The sequence below is a fragment of the Diplotaxodon limnothrissa genome, linkage group LG20 (assembly GCF_057381915.1).
Source record: "Diplotaxodon limnothrissa isolate DT_005_m linkage group LG20, D_limnothrissa_male_GT1.1, whole genome shotgun sequence".
Classification (NCBI taxonomy): Eukaryota; Metazoa; Chordata; class Actinopteri; order Cichliformes; family Cichlidae; genus Diplotaxodon; species Diplotaxodon limnothrissa.
Window position 1 is genome coordinate 24,814,434 of NC_140615.1, and position 17,011 is coordinate 24,831,444.

Genomic DNA, 17,011 nt, shown 5'->3' on the forward strand with positions numbered 1-17,011 from the left:
TGGAAGACTGTCGTCTTATTATGAACCATTGTTGAGATATACAGCACACCTGTGAAAACAACTAATATGCTGAACCCTGTATGAAACATCTAAAAGTACATGATGGAGAAGCTGTGTTGAATATGAAAGTGTAAGACTTTGCCGCTGTGGGCAGAGCAACTACTGTGTGATGTTGCGTTGCGGTTTTTTTTTTTTTTCTCTTCTGAGCTGATGAGCAAGCTACACATTATCAGATCAAGAGCTGTCTGAGAACTACTCAAAGAGAGGGAAACAGAGCTATGAGTGTGCACCGTTCCCGTGAGCAGTTTTCCTGCACCTTGACTCGTGTGTGTAGCATCAGCATCATGTGTTTGTTTATTTGTTTTGTTGGGTTAATAATAATTAAATAAACTGGTGATCATATTTATGGATCACCATGGCACATATCATCAGTCATGTGATTTATTTACGCAGATCACAAAGTGAGTGTGAATGTGTCTGACATCACAGTGTTTTTGTGCACTGTGCAAAAGTAATTGCCTTTGATTGTGAGTGACAGCGGTGATTTTGCAGGTCGCCAGCTATTGTAAAAAAAAAAAAAAAAAAAAAAAAAGAGTGAATAAGAGGGGGAATTTATATTGTAGGAAAAAAATAATCATAGGAAAAAGGTTTTGTGTTGATCAACCAAAAAAAAACAACTATAATTTCATTTTCTGCTTTTAAGAAAGGATTGTTCACAAAAACAGAGAGAGAGAGAGAGAGAGAGAGAGATGTGTGTTGGTTAAGCAGTGATGATAATAATGAACATGTCTTAGTTTGTCACTTTCAGGTGAAAAGCAGACCTGAATCAATTTTCCACATGCAGCGGTCGGAAGAAAGTTATAGTTTAACATCATTGGAAACATGCAGGCCAAGTTTCTGGCTGACTTATTTACAGCGCCATGTGTCTCTCAACCTCACAAGCAAGTGCTCACTCCTCCCTGAGGAATGCAGCTCCAAAGAGCAATAACATGGCAGATAAAGACAGCAGCAAGTCCTGAGCAAAGAGTCCCAGCAAAGCAGCAGCAATGTGGACAAACAGCATCAAAGAAGAAGAGCAAACCCATCATCCTGACTGATCGGATGAATGGCACTGTGTTTACAACAAGCTGAAACTTCACTGTGCATGTGAAGAAAACGTTTGAGGAGAACTGAACAGTTGGAGTTTGACATTTGCCACCTGTGGAGTAAAATGGCAAGAAGAGACAGTGGAACACAGGACAAAGCTGAAGGAGAACTGCCGGCTGTGGACTGTTAAAGTGGGAGAGGACAAAAGAGTGAGAGGACAACAGAGTGAGAAGACTAGGTGAGAACACAGAGGAATGCTGTTATTTAATGTGGGAAATCAAAATTTGGGTTAGCAAACCTGGGGAAAAGAAAACTGACTGCTTAAGTTGGAAAATTGAGAAGGAGTCTGGATATATGCAAATATAAAAAACATATACATCATATACAAAATCACACACACAAGCAGAACATGCATTAACCCTACTAACACAAACACAAGAGAGCTCATGAAGATTAGACAACATCTTCAGCATGTGAGTCTGTTTATCATCTTGTCCAAGTCACTTAGTGTGATGCAAAGACCAGTGGACTCATAGCACATTAGTTAAGAAATGATTAAATAATAGCAGAGAAATGTGTAGGAAAGGCACAAACACCCATGCAATGAAAATTAGCTTGTTATCTTTCATCAGTGTTAAAATAGTGTCAATTTAGCAGACACTTGTTATTAAATACTGAATTTATCCAATGCAAAAAATTGACTCTCCAGGTTGCAGGACAACAGTTTAACTTTTGTGGGAAAAAAGATCCTGGTTTGACCAACCAGTGATCAGACAATAAATTTAGTTGTTAAAATGGTAAATTGGGAGAAGCTTCCTGCTTGATTGAGGCAGCAAATGTAATTTACTGTATGAGGGAAATTGTCTTTTGTGATACTATTTTGAACATGCTTTTCTGTCGTCCTGTCAACTTAGTGGGTTAATAGCTGATATGCAAATTAGTTGATCGGTTTTAGATTAATGAAAGGTGATTGAATTCTAGCACGAGTGAATGAGATGTGTTGGAGTTTGTTGTGTGTTGAGTGGAGACTCTAAAACACTGAGTTTCCTGTTTTGATGTGCGAGTGAATCCTGTATTTAGATACACAACTCTGAATACGTCAGAACAAACTTCTTTTGTGAAGTGCATGACAGCATGTCACATGTTTTATGATGAATGGAAAAGGAAAATTGAATAAAATAGATCTGTGGCCTAAATGAGTGAAGAGCACAGACCTGGTAATTAAACTCATAGCTAATAAGACATTAGGGTTATGTTGTGTGTTGTGCAGCTGATGGTTGGTTTGGAGTGAATCTAGCTGATGATTTTTCTTTTGTTGTGAAGTTGAGCCTGCCGATTAGTATGATGGTATGATGAACCATGCTAATGGTATGATTTACCCTCCTGAGATGAGGAGCTTGTGTCATGACTTAACAAGGCCTTTTTATTTTGATACTTTCACAGTGCACTGAAAGTTTTGTTCGATAATCTCTGTTCTTTAAGCAGATCTGCACGTCGGGAATTAAAAGCGCTACACGTCGTCGAGAAAATTGTGCCAAGTGAGTTCTCCACATTTAAATGGACTCTGGAGAAAGCCACTTATTTGGGACAATTATTAAATGACAGTCCCAGTCCAAAAGGATTCAGCGATGTAATCCAAACTAAAGTTCTTCTTTTTCTTTTTGAAATGACGTCATTTTGCTGAGAGTGGAAACTAAATGCGACGATAGGTTCCACTATCAGCAAAGAAAGAAAGAATGAATGCATGAATGAGTGAGTGAAAGGAAAACAAACTGACTGACTGGTAAAAGCTGACAAAAGCTGACAAGACTTTACTGATGTAACACGACTGTGTGAAGTTGACCCCCGCCTGGCAGGGGTGCAGATGAGTCTGTGTGTGCTTCCCTTTACAGGAGCAGAAAGATGACAGCAACACTCGAGGTTGCGTGATGATTTAACATTTTAAATGCCATTTTCTGTGTCTGTGAATTTACTATGTGTGTGTCATTCACTAGCTTGTGTGCTCACAGAGATAGCTGTGACAAAGTATGCATACGCCTGCGCAAGCGCTAACATTTGCATTTTCGTTTTTACAGCATTACGGTTCTTCATGTGTTTGATCATGTGATTTATAGGAATACTGGCTAATGTTTCTCTACTACAAGATTTCTGGGTTTATGTGTGACGAAAACTGTAGTTACAGGCATATGTTGATGGAGAAATTAATATAGTTTGAGACATACTGTGATGAGACCAGTGTTACTGTTTCCACAGCGAGTGTTAACTTTATGGTGTTTTATGGCACCTCTAGAATCTGTTGACCTGTGTCTGACCTCCGTCTGACCACAGTCAATGTGTATTGCTAATGTTTGTTTCTTTGAGAATGCTGTAGTAGATTCAGCTGAAGCGGACAAGTGACATGAGTAAAACAAATAAGAGATTACGGTATTTATGGAATAGTTTATTATGGGCTCATTTGCTGGCCACTTTTGAACCCATAATAATAATATATGAGTGGAGTGACTTTGCTTAAGAGAAGTCACTGATTACATTAATGTTAACAGAGTACATGGGATAATCCATGTCTGAGGTGAATTAGGGTAATAGTTGTAGTTACTGATTTGAGAAAACCTGCACATGACACTTGTCTTGCTGATGTTGAATGCTTATTACTCTTATGATACAATTGTTTACAGGTATGAAGTTTGATTTCACTTACAGATTTTGCTTTCCAGGCCGTGATGGTGTGTATGCAGGCTCCTGGGAGAGCCAGGTGTTAAGCAAACTTAATATGCAACACACGCTAACATCTTTTATTGCAGGGTTACGGAGCTACTCCAGAGGAGATGCCCTGATGTTGCCTGGGACATGATCTAGCTAATCTTTTTCTTTAAGACAGGGATCCAGGTTTGGTGAGTTGACGCATGGGAATGTCCATGCGTCAAGAGGTGGAGTGCAAGGATTAACATTAAACAATGTTTACTATTATTGTTGCAGTGATTTGTGTGATTAGCCGTTTATTTACAAGTATTAAACCTATGCAAGTGGTGCACCCATGTTCAGATGAGGCTTTGATGGCCTATAAGTGAAGTTCACTGAACTAAAGAATGTGGTTTGATGTGGTTTGACTTCTATGCTCTCCACATAGAAGTCTTTCTGAAATACAGGTGCAGCAGTAATCTCCTGAGAAATCTTCAGAGGCCCAGTGAGAAGCGTGAACCATTCCAGGCATAGCCGACAGCCAGGCAGTGGTTGAGGTCAAAGGTCAAGCTGGTTGGGGCCCATCATGAGATCAGACCTTGGAGCCACAGCAAGGACCATGAAACTGCCTGCAAAATAGAGGAGAGGATCGTCCACAAGATGGGAGGCCAGGAGAGAGGCTTCAGGAGGATCAGAGATCATCTTCAGCACAGCAGACATGACACAGAGAGCTGTGCTACTGAGTTTCCAGGAGATTTTAAATAAAATGAAAGATTCAATATTGACGCTGAGGAAGACAACTAAGGTGTACGACGTGCTCTGCCTTAAACCTTCAGCAGCGTTGGAACATGAAAACTCGTGGGATGAGGGGAGCGTGCCAAGCTCCATCGACAGCGCAGAAGGAGTTCGGGGATGACATCATGATTCTGTGAAAGCACAGGAACCAGAAGCTATGGTGGTGATGACAGCGGTTTCCTATGAACATCACCTAATGCTGTGCCACTATACTGTGCATACGATGACACTCTGAAGGCTGCTGGGATCATAACAGCAGTAAGACAACAGAACCCTGCACCCTTTCCACAGAGGTGTTTCTCTGCAGAGCGTGGACAATGAAGGAGTCATAAATATCCCCCTCGCAGGATGAAGGCCTGAAGTGAGGTGATGGGAGGCCATAAAACTAGAGTGCTGAGAGGTCTGCAGCTCTGGAAATAGCTGAGACCCATGTTGACAAACAACAAAACTAACTGGTATGTTTGAATGTTTATTCTACATACATTTGGACTCTGGTCCTATGGACAACGAAACAACTAGAAGAGACATTCATGACGCCCTGCAGAACTCAAACCACTCTGCAGAGAGACATGTGATTTGCACACCCGGAGGAAGCATCACCAAGCTGAGATGTTTTTGAAAATGTTACTTTCTTAGTTTCACTATTAAATTAACAATTTCTTTGGTTGCTCGTAAGATGCAGTTTGCCATGAGATGAGCTCAATGAATGGGGTAACTGCTAATACATTTATTAAACTGTGTATCTTTGCAATAATTTAGGGTGATTTGACATATGCTGAGTATAAAAATGTTTGCATTGAAACTGTCAGACATGAGGTATGCATAACTGGGAACTTTCTAGCATAAAGGTCAAAAACGGGGGAATGTTAGAGTTTGTATTGTTGATTGTCATTTATGCTTAGAAATATTTAACCATAGATGCTTAGAGGTGTATAATCAATTGTGTAGTGATAAGTTGTGTGATCTTTAACAGGCTACAGAGGCTTGGTGTGTATTCCACACTAGAATGCACACCTATATCCTGGGAGCATGGGAAAGTTCGTACCTTGTCTTAATTGTTTTATGGTAGGATTAACGTAGCTACGTCTGTTCTAGTCTAAGTGCTTTTCTGTTTAGATGAACTGCTGGACTTCCTCACCGGGGGGGGGGGGTCTAGTCTACCCTCTTCCTGACCAAGGATGTTTGACCCTTTGATCAGCAACACACACACACACACACACACACACACACACACACACACACACACACACACACAGGCAAGGTACTCTTTGTTTGTATGTAGACGTCGTATGTTAATGAACCTATGCATATTCATGTAACCTCAATAAAAGGACAGTGGTACGGGAGGACGGACGAGAGCGACTGGGGTCAAGCGAAGGGACGGCGCTCTGTCCGGTCTCTCCCGTGCACGAGTAACATGAAGAACTTTGCCTACTTCGTGTCTTGCTTAGCAGTGTAATTATATTGTCTTCAACGTTCCAGCGGATGAGTTCAAGCTACAAACCTATCACCTTCCACTAATGGCTTTGCAAGAATCATGTAAAAAAACCAATCCAGAAACATACTTTGCCGATTGTTAAGGGTTCCGAAAGAGACTCAGGCGCAGGCCAGGGTTTCCTTTTAAGCGAAGAACAGTGCGTTTATTCACAGTGAACACAATCACCAAGTGGCTATGTACAATGTGCAGGGGAAACGGGTCCGGGTCGCCAGGGTCCGTGGGAAACAGGGTTAGGGGAAAAGGTGCTCCACACTTTCTGTACAAAAGCTCCTCCTCAGTCACTCCTCTCAGAATCCGGTTCCAAAAACGATCTAAACACAAAAGGTCGGGTTAGCGGGATAATAACAAAGGGCTTTCAAGATACAGGTTGGCAGATACACAAGTTTGACTGACGCTGATAGTTCAACGATCCAGCGAAGACTAGTGCAGACTCGCCATCTAAGTAGTGCAGTAATCAGCTGGGATCAGCGGCCGGTGTGGTGATGAGCAGGTGTGTGGGCCAGCAGCGGGAGCCCGCAGTGAGCATCGCCGTGGCGAGAGAGAGAGAGAGAGAGAGCGAGAGAGCAAACAAACCACAAACATATTGCCCAATAGAGGATTGACCAGCAGGGCACAGGGACCATGACAGTACCCCCCCCCTCAACGGGAGCCCCCCGGCGACCCACCAGGCTTACCAGGATGAGACAGATGGAAGGCCCGCAGCATACGCTTGTCCAGGACAGCGGCCCGCGGAACCCAGGACCGCTCCTCAATGCCATAGCCCTCCCAGTCCACAAGGTACTGGAAGCCACGCCCGCGGCGGCGAGAGTCCATAATCCGCGTGATGGAATAGGCGGGCAAGCCGTCCACAAGCCGGGCGGGCGGAGGGGGCCCGGAAGGAGGGCACAGGGGGCTATTCTGGACAGGTTTGATTTGGGAGACGTGGAACACATTGTGAATCCTCATGTTGCGCGGCAGCCGGAGTTTCAGAGAGACGGGGTTGATCAGTGCCGAAACCTCAAAGGGACCAATGAAGTTTGGGTTGAGCTTCTTGGACTCAGTCCTGAGAGGAACAAAGCGCGTGGACAGCCATACCTTTTGTCCCACGCTGTATGCTGGAGCTGGTGTGCGGCGGCGATCTGCGGTCTGTTTGGTTCGGTCCTTTGTGCGCAGCAACGCCGTCCGTGCGGCCCGCCAAGCTCGTCGGCACCTCCGTAGATGGGCCTGGACAGATGGTACGGAATACTCACCCTCGACAGAGGGGAAGAGAGGCGGCTGGAAACCCAGTGAGACCTCGAAGGGAGACAGACCAGTGGCGGAGGAAGTCAGACTGTTATGGGCGTACTCAATCCAGGGTAGTTCATCACTCCAGATGGACTGGTTGGAGGACGCTGTGCACCGCAACATTGCCTCGAGCTCCTGGTTAGCTCGCTCACACTGACCGTTGCTTTGGGGATGGTAACCGGAGGTCAGACTGACCTTTGCTCCTAATGAGGAGCAGAATTCCTTCCAGACGCCAGACGTGAACTGGGGGCCTCTGTCAGACACAATGTCTTCCGGGATCCCATGCAAACGAAACACATGACGGGTAAGCAGTCGTGCGGTCTCCATGGCCGTGGGAAGCTTGGGTAGAGCTATGAAGTGGGCAGCTTTAGAAAAACGGTCTACGATGGTAAGTATGACAGTGTTGCCTGCTGATTGCGGCAGTCCGGTTACAAAGTCCAAAGCTATATGGGACCACGGCCTGGACGGAGTCGGCAGGGGATTGAGCTGTCCAGCGGGTGGCTGATGAGATGGTTTATTCCGGGCACAGGTCGCGCAGGCGGAGACGTACTCCCGAGCGTCTTTAGTCAGAGAGGGCCACCAGAAGTAGCGCTGGAGGAAGTTGATAGTGCGGTGAACCCCTGGGTGGCACGTAAAGCGGGCAGTGTGGGCCCATTGAAGTACTTGAGAACGTACTGATTGAGGGACGTAGAGCCGTTGGGCTGGCCCACCTCCCGGATCCGGTTCCGACACCTGAGCCTCCCGAATGGCTGCTTCGATCCCCCAGGAGATGGCGCCCACGACACAGGTGGCGGGGAGAACGGGAGCGGGCTCAGTGGTGTCCTCCGAGACTGAGAACTGACGGGACAGGGCATCGGGTTTGACATTCCGGGAACCGGGTCTGTAAGAGATGGAGAAGTGGAAACGGGTGAAAAACAGGGCCCACCTGGCCTGTCGAGCGTTGAGCCTCTTAGCTGATTGTAGGTATGCCAGGTTCTTGTGGTCTGTCCAGACGAGGAAAGGCTGAGCCGTGCCCTCCAACCAGTGCCGCCACTCCTCCAGGGCTAGTTTTATCGCCAGCAGTTCCCGATCCCCGACGTCATAGTTTCTCTCTGCAGGGGACAGACGGCGGGAGAAGAAGGCACAAGGGTGGAGCTTACCGTCCTTCCGTTGCGACAGAACCGCTCCAACCCCTGAGTCGGACGCGTCGACCTCGACCACAAATGGCTGCGTGAGGTCGGGTTGGATCAGGATGGGGGCTGAGGCGAATCGTTTCTTCAGTTCCTGGAAAGCTGCCTGAGCTTCTTTGTTCAACTGAAAAGGAAGCTTGGGAGAGGTTAGCTGGGTCAGCGGCAAGGCAACTCGGCTGAAGTCCCGAATGAACCGCCGGTAAAAGTTGGCAAATCCAAGGAAACGTTGCAGTTGGTGCCTATTAGGAGGTTCCGGCCACTCAACAACGGCTTTTACCTTCACAGGGTCCGGGCGGAGGTTTCCTTGGTCGATTATGTACCCCAGGAATGCAACGGTGGAGACGTGGAACTCACACTTTTCTCCTTTGACGAACAATCGGTTTTCGAGGAGTCGTTGCAGGACCTGTCTGACATGGGTCTCGTGCTCGGATTGGTTTCTGGAAAAGATCAGGATGTCATCTAGATAGACAAAAACAAAACGGTTAATGAAGTCTCTGAGCACGTCGTTCACCAGGGCTTGGAACACCGCAGGGGCGTTAGTGAGACCAAAGGGCATGACAAGGTACTCGAAGTGGCCGAGGTGGGTGTTGAAGGCGGTCTTCCACTCATCGCCCTCACGGATGCGAACCAGATGGTATGCGTTTCGCAAATCCAGCTTGGTGAAAACAGTAACCCCCTGGAGGAGCTCGAAGGCAGAACTGAGGAGCGGCAGAGGGTATTTATTTTTTACTGTGATGTTGTTTAATCCGCGATAGTCAATGCATGGCCGGAGGGTTTTATCCTTCTTTTCGACAAAGAAGAAGCCTGCCGCGACTGGAGAGGTGGAGGCCCGAATGAGGCCGGCAGCCAGGGATTCCGTGATGTACTTGTCCATAGCGTCTCGTTCTGGAAGTGAGATGCTATATAGCCGACTGGTGGGTAAAGGAGCTCCCGGGAGCAGTTCGATAGCACAGTCATAGGGTCTATGCGGAGGGAGTGACTGGGCGCGGGCCTTTTGAAACACCTCAGCTAGGTCGTGATAAACAGAGGGCACATTAGTTAAATCAGCTGATTCCAATACCCCAGAAGAGGACGTTTCAACGCTTGGAGGCGAGGCTGCTTTAAGGCAGGTCATGTGGCAGTCCTCCCCCCACCCAGTGACACGCCCCTTTAGCCAATCTATGTGAGGGTTGTGCTGTTGTAGCCAAGGATGGCCGAGAACTAGTGGAGTGCGAGTTGCTTTAAACACCAAAAAACAGATTTCTTCAGAATGATTGCCAGAGAGGGTGAGCTCGACAGGCTCCGTCACCAGAGTGATGTCTGGAAGGCGTTGACCTGACAATGCCGTAACACGTAATGCATGAGGCAGGGGCTCCAATAGTAACCCAAGTTGCCGGGCTAACTGACAGTCAATAAAGTTTTGTTCCGCCCCAGAGTCGATTAACACCGATAGGGAGCGGCTCTTAGAGTGAATGGAAAGCGTGGCCGGTAGTGTTAAACGGGGAGGAGCTTCTTCCTGGCTCAGCTCGCCCACCAGTACTCCTACCATCACTGGCGGGCGCGCCCTTTTGCCCGCGAAGGGCAGGTAGCCACAACATGTCCCCTGTGACCACAATAGAGGCACTCACCGGCGGTAATCCGGCGCTGACGCTCCGCCGCGGTGAGATGGGAGCCGCCCAGCTGCATGGGTTCCTCTCCGTCCCCGCTCTCGTGAGTCCGGGAGGGGCCGGCATCCGCCATGGCGCCGGTGCCAGAGACTCCCGCAGCCTCATGGAAGTTGTAGTTCCGCTGCGACCGGCGAGCCCGTAACCGCTCATCCACCTTAATGCACAGGGACATTAGCTCATTAAAGGAGGCAGGGAGATCACGCATGATTAGCTCGTCCCTTAATTCTTCTCTGACATTGTTCAGCAACGTGCTCCGTAGCGCCTCCTGATTCCACCCTGCCTCTTCTGCCAGAATCCAGAAGTCGATAGCGTAATCAGACATGCTTCTCCTACCTTGTTTGAAGTTGAGGAGACGGAGAGCAGCGGCCTCTGCCCCGGTGCCTGGGTTAAACACATTCTTAAACTTGGAGAGAAAGTCAGCGTAGGTGATGACAGGATCAGAGTTTAACACAACCTGGGCCCACTTTAGTGCACGGCCCCTCAGAAGTTGAACTAAATAAGTGATCTTCGCCCCATCGTTGCCATGAAAACGCTGCAGCTCGCGAAACGTCAGAGACACCTGAGCCAAAAATCCGGCGCATTTGTCAGACTCACCCGAGAATGGTTCCGGTGTGGGTAAAGGTCCGTCAGACGGCGTACCGACCCGCGGTGAGCTACCTGACGCTACGGCGGGCGGTGCCGCCTGGGGAGCCGGGCTGGGCGGCTGGGGATTCCCTGGTTGCGCATTTCCCCCCAGCGGTATTAACTGCGCCACTGCCAGGGTCAATGCGGCGACATCCTGCCGTAGCTGCCCGAGCATTTGTTCATGGCGGACCAGCGCGGCTTCCTGGGCGGCCAGAGCCCGGCCCACGGGGTCCTGTCCTGCTGAGTCCATAATGGCTGGATCGTTCTGTTAAGGGTTCCGAAAGAGACTCAGGCGCAGGCCAGGGTTTCCTTTTAAGCGAAGAACAGTGCGTTTATTCACAGTGAACACAATCACCAAGTGGCTATGTACAACGTGCAGGGGAAACGGGTCCGGGTCGCCAGGGTCCGTGGGAAACAGGGTTAGGGGAAAAGGTGCTCCACACTTTCTGTACAAAAGCTCCTCCTCAGTCACTCCTCTCAGAATCCGGTTCCAAAAACGATCTAAACACAAAAGGTCGGGTTAGCGGGATAATAACAAAGGGCTTTCAAGATACAGGTTGGCAGATACACAAGTTTGACTGACGCTGATAGTTCAACGATCCAGCGAAGACTAGTGCAGACTCGCCATCTAAGTAGTGCAGTAATCAGCTGGGATCAGCGGCCGGTGTGGTGATGAGCAGGTGTGTGGGCCAGCAGCGGGAGCCCGCAGTGAGCATCGCCGTGGCGAGAGAGAGAGAGAGAGAGAGCGAGAGAGCAAACAAACCACAAACATATTGCCCAATAGAGGATTGACCAGCAGGGCACAGGGACCATGACACCGATATGATCAGCAGTTGTCAGCAGGAACTATCATGTGTCCGCCATTACCTGCTAAAACCGGAAGATATGTTATTTTCATGTTAAAGTTTGTTTTTTTTGCGAGAATGCCTCATGACAGTGACGTAAGCGAGTGCGACGTTTGTGACAACAGCTGTGTGCAGATCAACAATGGATCATATATCGAGTGTGGGAGAGAGTATGAGCGTGCAGCGTTTAAAGTGTGAAAGTACTGACCTGACTTTAAGTTTGATTCCATAAAAAGTGACAAAAACATTAGTGTCTGTTGTGCGTGGGAAGAAAACTTCTTTTTAAAAGAAAAAAACCCCTAAACTTCCAAGCAAGCACCGGGAGTACGCTACCACGTAATGGGAAACTCACAGAGAAACTCGCGGATTCTTCCACTGACCGCTGTGGCACACCTGCACCAGGGTAAACCTCCGCCTACGCCAGTCCTGCTTTACAGGTGAAAATAGAGCAACAGGGCCGCTAGTCTTTGATGTTATTTATTTTCTGCTGTGTTTTACTTGCATCTATTTGAAAGAGTGGGTGTAAGCACACAAAAAAAAAGTATATATATGTGCTGGAATGTGCACAAAATAAGTTTAAATGTTATACAAATTTCTTCCAGTCAGAGAATGTTGCATGTAATTAAATTTTTGCTTGATGCATAAAGTTAAAAGATTAAAACTAATAAAACAAGTTTTAAAAAGAGACTTTTCCATTTGATTACATTTTGTATGATGGATTATGTAGAAAAAGTATAATTGGGCTGAAAGATCTATCGCTTTATCACCTATTCAGGTTGTAAATCGTGTTTTTAAAAAGTAACTAAGTAACTAAGTAATTAATTACTTTTGAAAATAAGTAATCAGTAAAGTAACGGGATTACTTTTTGGGGAAGTAATCTGTAATTAGTTACTGATTACTTTTTTCAAGTAACTTGACCAACACTACCTGTCAGTACTCTTGCTGCAGCATTTTGGATTAGCTGAAGGCTTTTCAGCAAGTTTTTTGGACATCCTGATAATAATGAATTACAGTAGTCCAGCCTGGAAGTAATAAATGCATGAACTAGTTTTTCAGCGTCACTCTGAGACAGGACATTTCTAACTTCAGAGATGTTGCACAAATGGAAGAAAGCAGTCTTACATATTTGTTTAATATGTGCGTTGAAGGACATATCCTGGTCAAAAATGACTCCAAGGTTCCTCACAGTGTTATTGGAGGCTAAAGGAATGCCATCCAGAGTAAGAATCTGGTTAGATACCATATTTCTAAGATTTTCAGGGCCGAGTACAATAACCTCAGTTTTATCTGAATTAAGAAGCAGAAAGTTAGCGGCCATCCAGGTCTTTATGTCTTTAAGACATTCCTGCAGTTTAACTAATTGGTTTGTGTTATCTGGCTTCATGGATAGATAGAGCTGGGTGTCATCTGCATAGCAGTGAAAATGTATACTTATTTATGTATGTCTTCTAATGATACTGCCTAGGAGAAGCATTATACATGCTTCCCCTAGGCAGTAAGTATCATTTCTGTCATACCTTTTTACTCTACAAAACATCTGATAACATATATTATATTAGCTCTGCTGCTAGCTGTCATGTGTGTTTTGACTTTAAACTTGAGCAGGAGGTAACATGGCAACCAAAATCATCACAGACTGCAAAGACCCTCATTTTGTTACCCTCATCAGTGACCATCATCAGCAATCTTCCAAATGATTGTGGCACTTGTACTAAACTAGACCATGAGATAAACAGTATTTATACAGTTTGATTATTCATTTACTCAAAATCCAAATGGAATATTTTAAGCCCCAACCAAGTATTGACTTTAAGAATTAACATAGCATTAGAAGTTGGAAATTTCTGTATTGTAAATTCTTTGTTGATTGAAGACATTTTCAAATAATTTGAGTTTTTAGATCCTGCACTATAAAAGCAGAATTCAGAGCGTTATATAGTTTATTCAAAACCCTTCCATCCCCATAATGCACACTGACACAATCTAAAATTGCTACAACCAGTATTTTCATATACAAAAAAAATATTTTTAATACGAAAGGAAGCATTTTTACCATTGAAGCCACATTATATTGTTGTCAAAACACTGCAAAGCTGTGCCATCTTCTAACTTAACTGATTTGGTTTTATGGGCCACAACATTAGTGTTTTGGTTTTGTTTCACTACTCTGCTCAGCAGGCAGTTGAGGATAAACCTCTTTACTGCTAACTTCCAAGCTTCAAATTGAAAACAGACAAAGCAACTTGTTGGTGAACACAGTGGAGCAATTAACAGTTAGTGAGCCACAAATTGTCCCTCAGGATCTGGTAGTCACCAAAAAAATGGCAAGAGGAAAAGTGATTATTGGACTGGCATTCATCGGTTGGATCAGGTATTCATTAAGCAATAATTAATTAATTGCCCACTCTACCTTTTTCAGCTACATATGTCAGTGCTGTGTTTACAGCTTGTTGTTAAGAGACAAAACATTTAGAGAGCAGGCCCCATCAAAAAAATAATTAATTCAAGTCAAAAATCCAAATTAACCTTTGCCCAGTAGTTTGCTGTTCACATAAAATGAAATAAAATAATCATGAAATATACTTGGTTACCAGTAATATACCATGGAAGCCCACGCAAGTAAATGATGTGTGTGGGAAACACTGTATATGTTTACAAAAATGTGTTCAGAAATAATAAATATCAACAAGCTTTTATTACTTCAATGATACATGTCTGAACTGTACAAACAAAAACAGTTTGACTCAAAAGCACAGGTCATACCAGCGCAGAAACCGATTTGATCCATATTCATGTAAATGATTGTGCATATGTGCATAATTTGTATCTTTTAATGTTTACTTTATGCATTCACTGATGTTATATAATTAAAAAGCATAATTTGACTGTATAGCAGACAGACACAGAAAAGTCATAGTAACAGAAAGTTGGAACAATGATCCGGTCTTATTTCAAAGTAGTCCATCACAAAAATTTGTAGACATTTCTGTTTGGTTGTTCAATGTGTGGCCCTTTGCTTACTGTAACAAGGTTGGTCTGACCCTCTGATGAAAAGGGCTAGACCAATACCAGCACACTGTCAACGCCAGATGTGTGGGGGGACGTGGGAGCGACTGCTTTTAGCAAACAAACAACCTTGGCGATCAGCTGAGACAGGTTCAAACCCACACTCACCCTTATTTACGTTCTAAAAAAAAAACCAGGACAATTTTCGCACGAGGTCAGTCATGGCATACCTTTCCAGTTCAGTGTGAAATACTGTGTACTTGCATTCAGCAGGTGTGTCAGTCAGAGAGAGGCTGATGCTAGTGAAACGTCAGTTCCTCCTCTGTGTATTCATGTAGCTTCTCCTCCAGACTCTATGTTGTTTAGTTGCTAAACATCACATAACGGTGAAAACAAGCAGTAGAGTCTATATTTTATTTTATCTTCATGTTAGCTTGCAATGCATACATCTTGACTTTTGTCATACTAGAAACCACTGCCAGTATTTCCAGTTGCCTAATTACTGGACCTCAGTCTTAAAGGTGACTGCTTCATAGTGCTCCCCCTTGCTTCTCAATGCTAAAGAGAGTAATCTGTAATCTTTTGTTTAATCGCTTGAACAAGCAGGAGGGGTTGGAGAGAGAAGAAAAGGGGAACTAAAAACAAAAACACAAAGCTAGAAAATGCATGAGCTGCAAGTGTAGGAGCACCTTCGTGTGTGTGTGTGTGTGTGTGTGTGTGTGTGTGTGTGTGTGTGTGTGTGTGTGTGTTTGTGACAGTGTGCGGAGAAACAGAAGGGACTGTTGAGTGTTACGCTGTGCTGAGAATAGCTCTTAGAGAAGCACTATAAAGCCCAGCATTACCCCCCTCCACAAAAGACCTGCCTAAGCATTAAACACCATTATTATTTGAAACAATTTGTCCACGAGTGGCAGCCTATCTCCACGTGTATACCTGTGTCATTTTTGCCTTTCTCTGTGATTTTTATTTTTTTATTGATTCAATCCCACAAAGTACAGTTAGCTCTTGTTAAGCCTCTCCGACACAGCAGGGGCTCATCATTTAAAAGTAGAATGGGAGGGAGAGCCTTCAGTTTTCAGGCCCCTCTTCTGTGGAACCAGCTTCCAGTTTGGATTTGGGAGACAGACACTATCTCTACTTTTAAGATTAGGCTTAAAACTTTCCTTTCTGCTAAAGCATATAGTTAGGGCTGGACCAGGTGACTCTGAATCCTCCCTTAGTTATGCTGCAATAGACGTAGGCTGCCGGGGATTCCCATGATGCATTGAGTTTTTCCTTTCCAGTCACCTTTCTCACTCACTGTGTGTTAATAGACCTCTCTGCATTGAATCATACCTGTTATTAATCTCTGTCTCTCTTCCACAGCATGTCTTTATCCTGTCTTCCTTCTCTCACCACAACCAGTCGCAGCAGATGGCCCCGCCCCTCCCTGAGCCTGGTTCTGCCGGAGGTTTCTTCCTGTTAAAAGGGAGTTTTTCCTTCCCACTGTCGCCAAAGTGCTTGCTCATAGGGGGTCATATGATTGTTGGGTTTTTCTCTGTATCTATTTTTGTACGATCTACTGTGCAGTATAAAGCGCCTTGAGGGGACTGTTGTTGTGATTTGGCGCTATATAAATAAATAAAATTGAATTAAAATCATGGCAATGGGTAGATACACGCAAGCATTATCATGATGTATTGTTTTGTAAGGTGGCAGTATTAAAATTTGGATTTTTTAATCTTTCTGTTGTTTCAGCTTTTGACTTGACATGTGTTGAAAAAGAAAGGACTAATTGATATTAATTAAAATTCAGCATGAATCCAGTGCTGCATACTAACATGAGGTTTTATGGATACAGCAAATATGCCATGGAGAAACACTCAGTATACAGAATACAACCAGAAGTTAGAGAAGGGATTCAAGGTCTTCATTGAGTTGTAGAATATTATGACTGTTCGCACGAAGAATTATAGGCCTAAGTGGCTGGTTTACGCTAAAACCACAGTGCTATGAGGTTGTATGCCAACTCTCTACTGATTTGTGTGTTGCTTTCATGTAGTTATGTGGTCTATCATCAACAGGACATCTGCTGTCAGGGAGTCAGCAGCAGTTGCAGTAATCAGTGTGCTTCTCCTTCCACCTATCTCTGGGCAACCTCGATAAGGAGAAGGAAAAATGCGGTGTCATATTTATTCATGACTACTTTTTCAATTTTCCGTTCTCCTCTCCTCCACCGAGGCTCTGCATGTACGCCCTATTCTATAGCTATCTTTAAGTGACAGATTACAGTTTTTCTCGATTGCTTAAACACTATAACCAGGCCTCTAAATTAAAATTTCAAAACCGTAACGCTACTGTTCAAAAAGCTCACCCATTTCCCTGAACTATAAACACTATTCCCTGCTTTGACACATGAC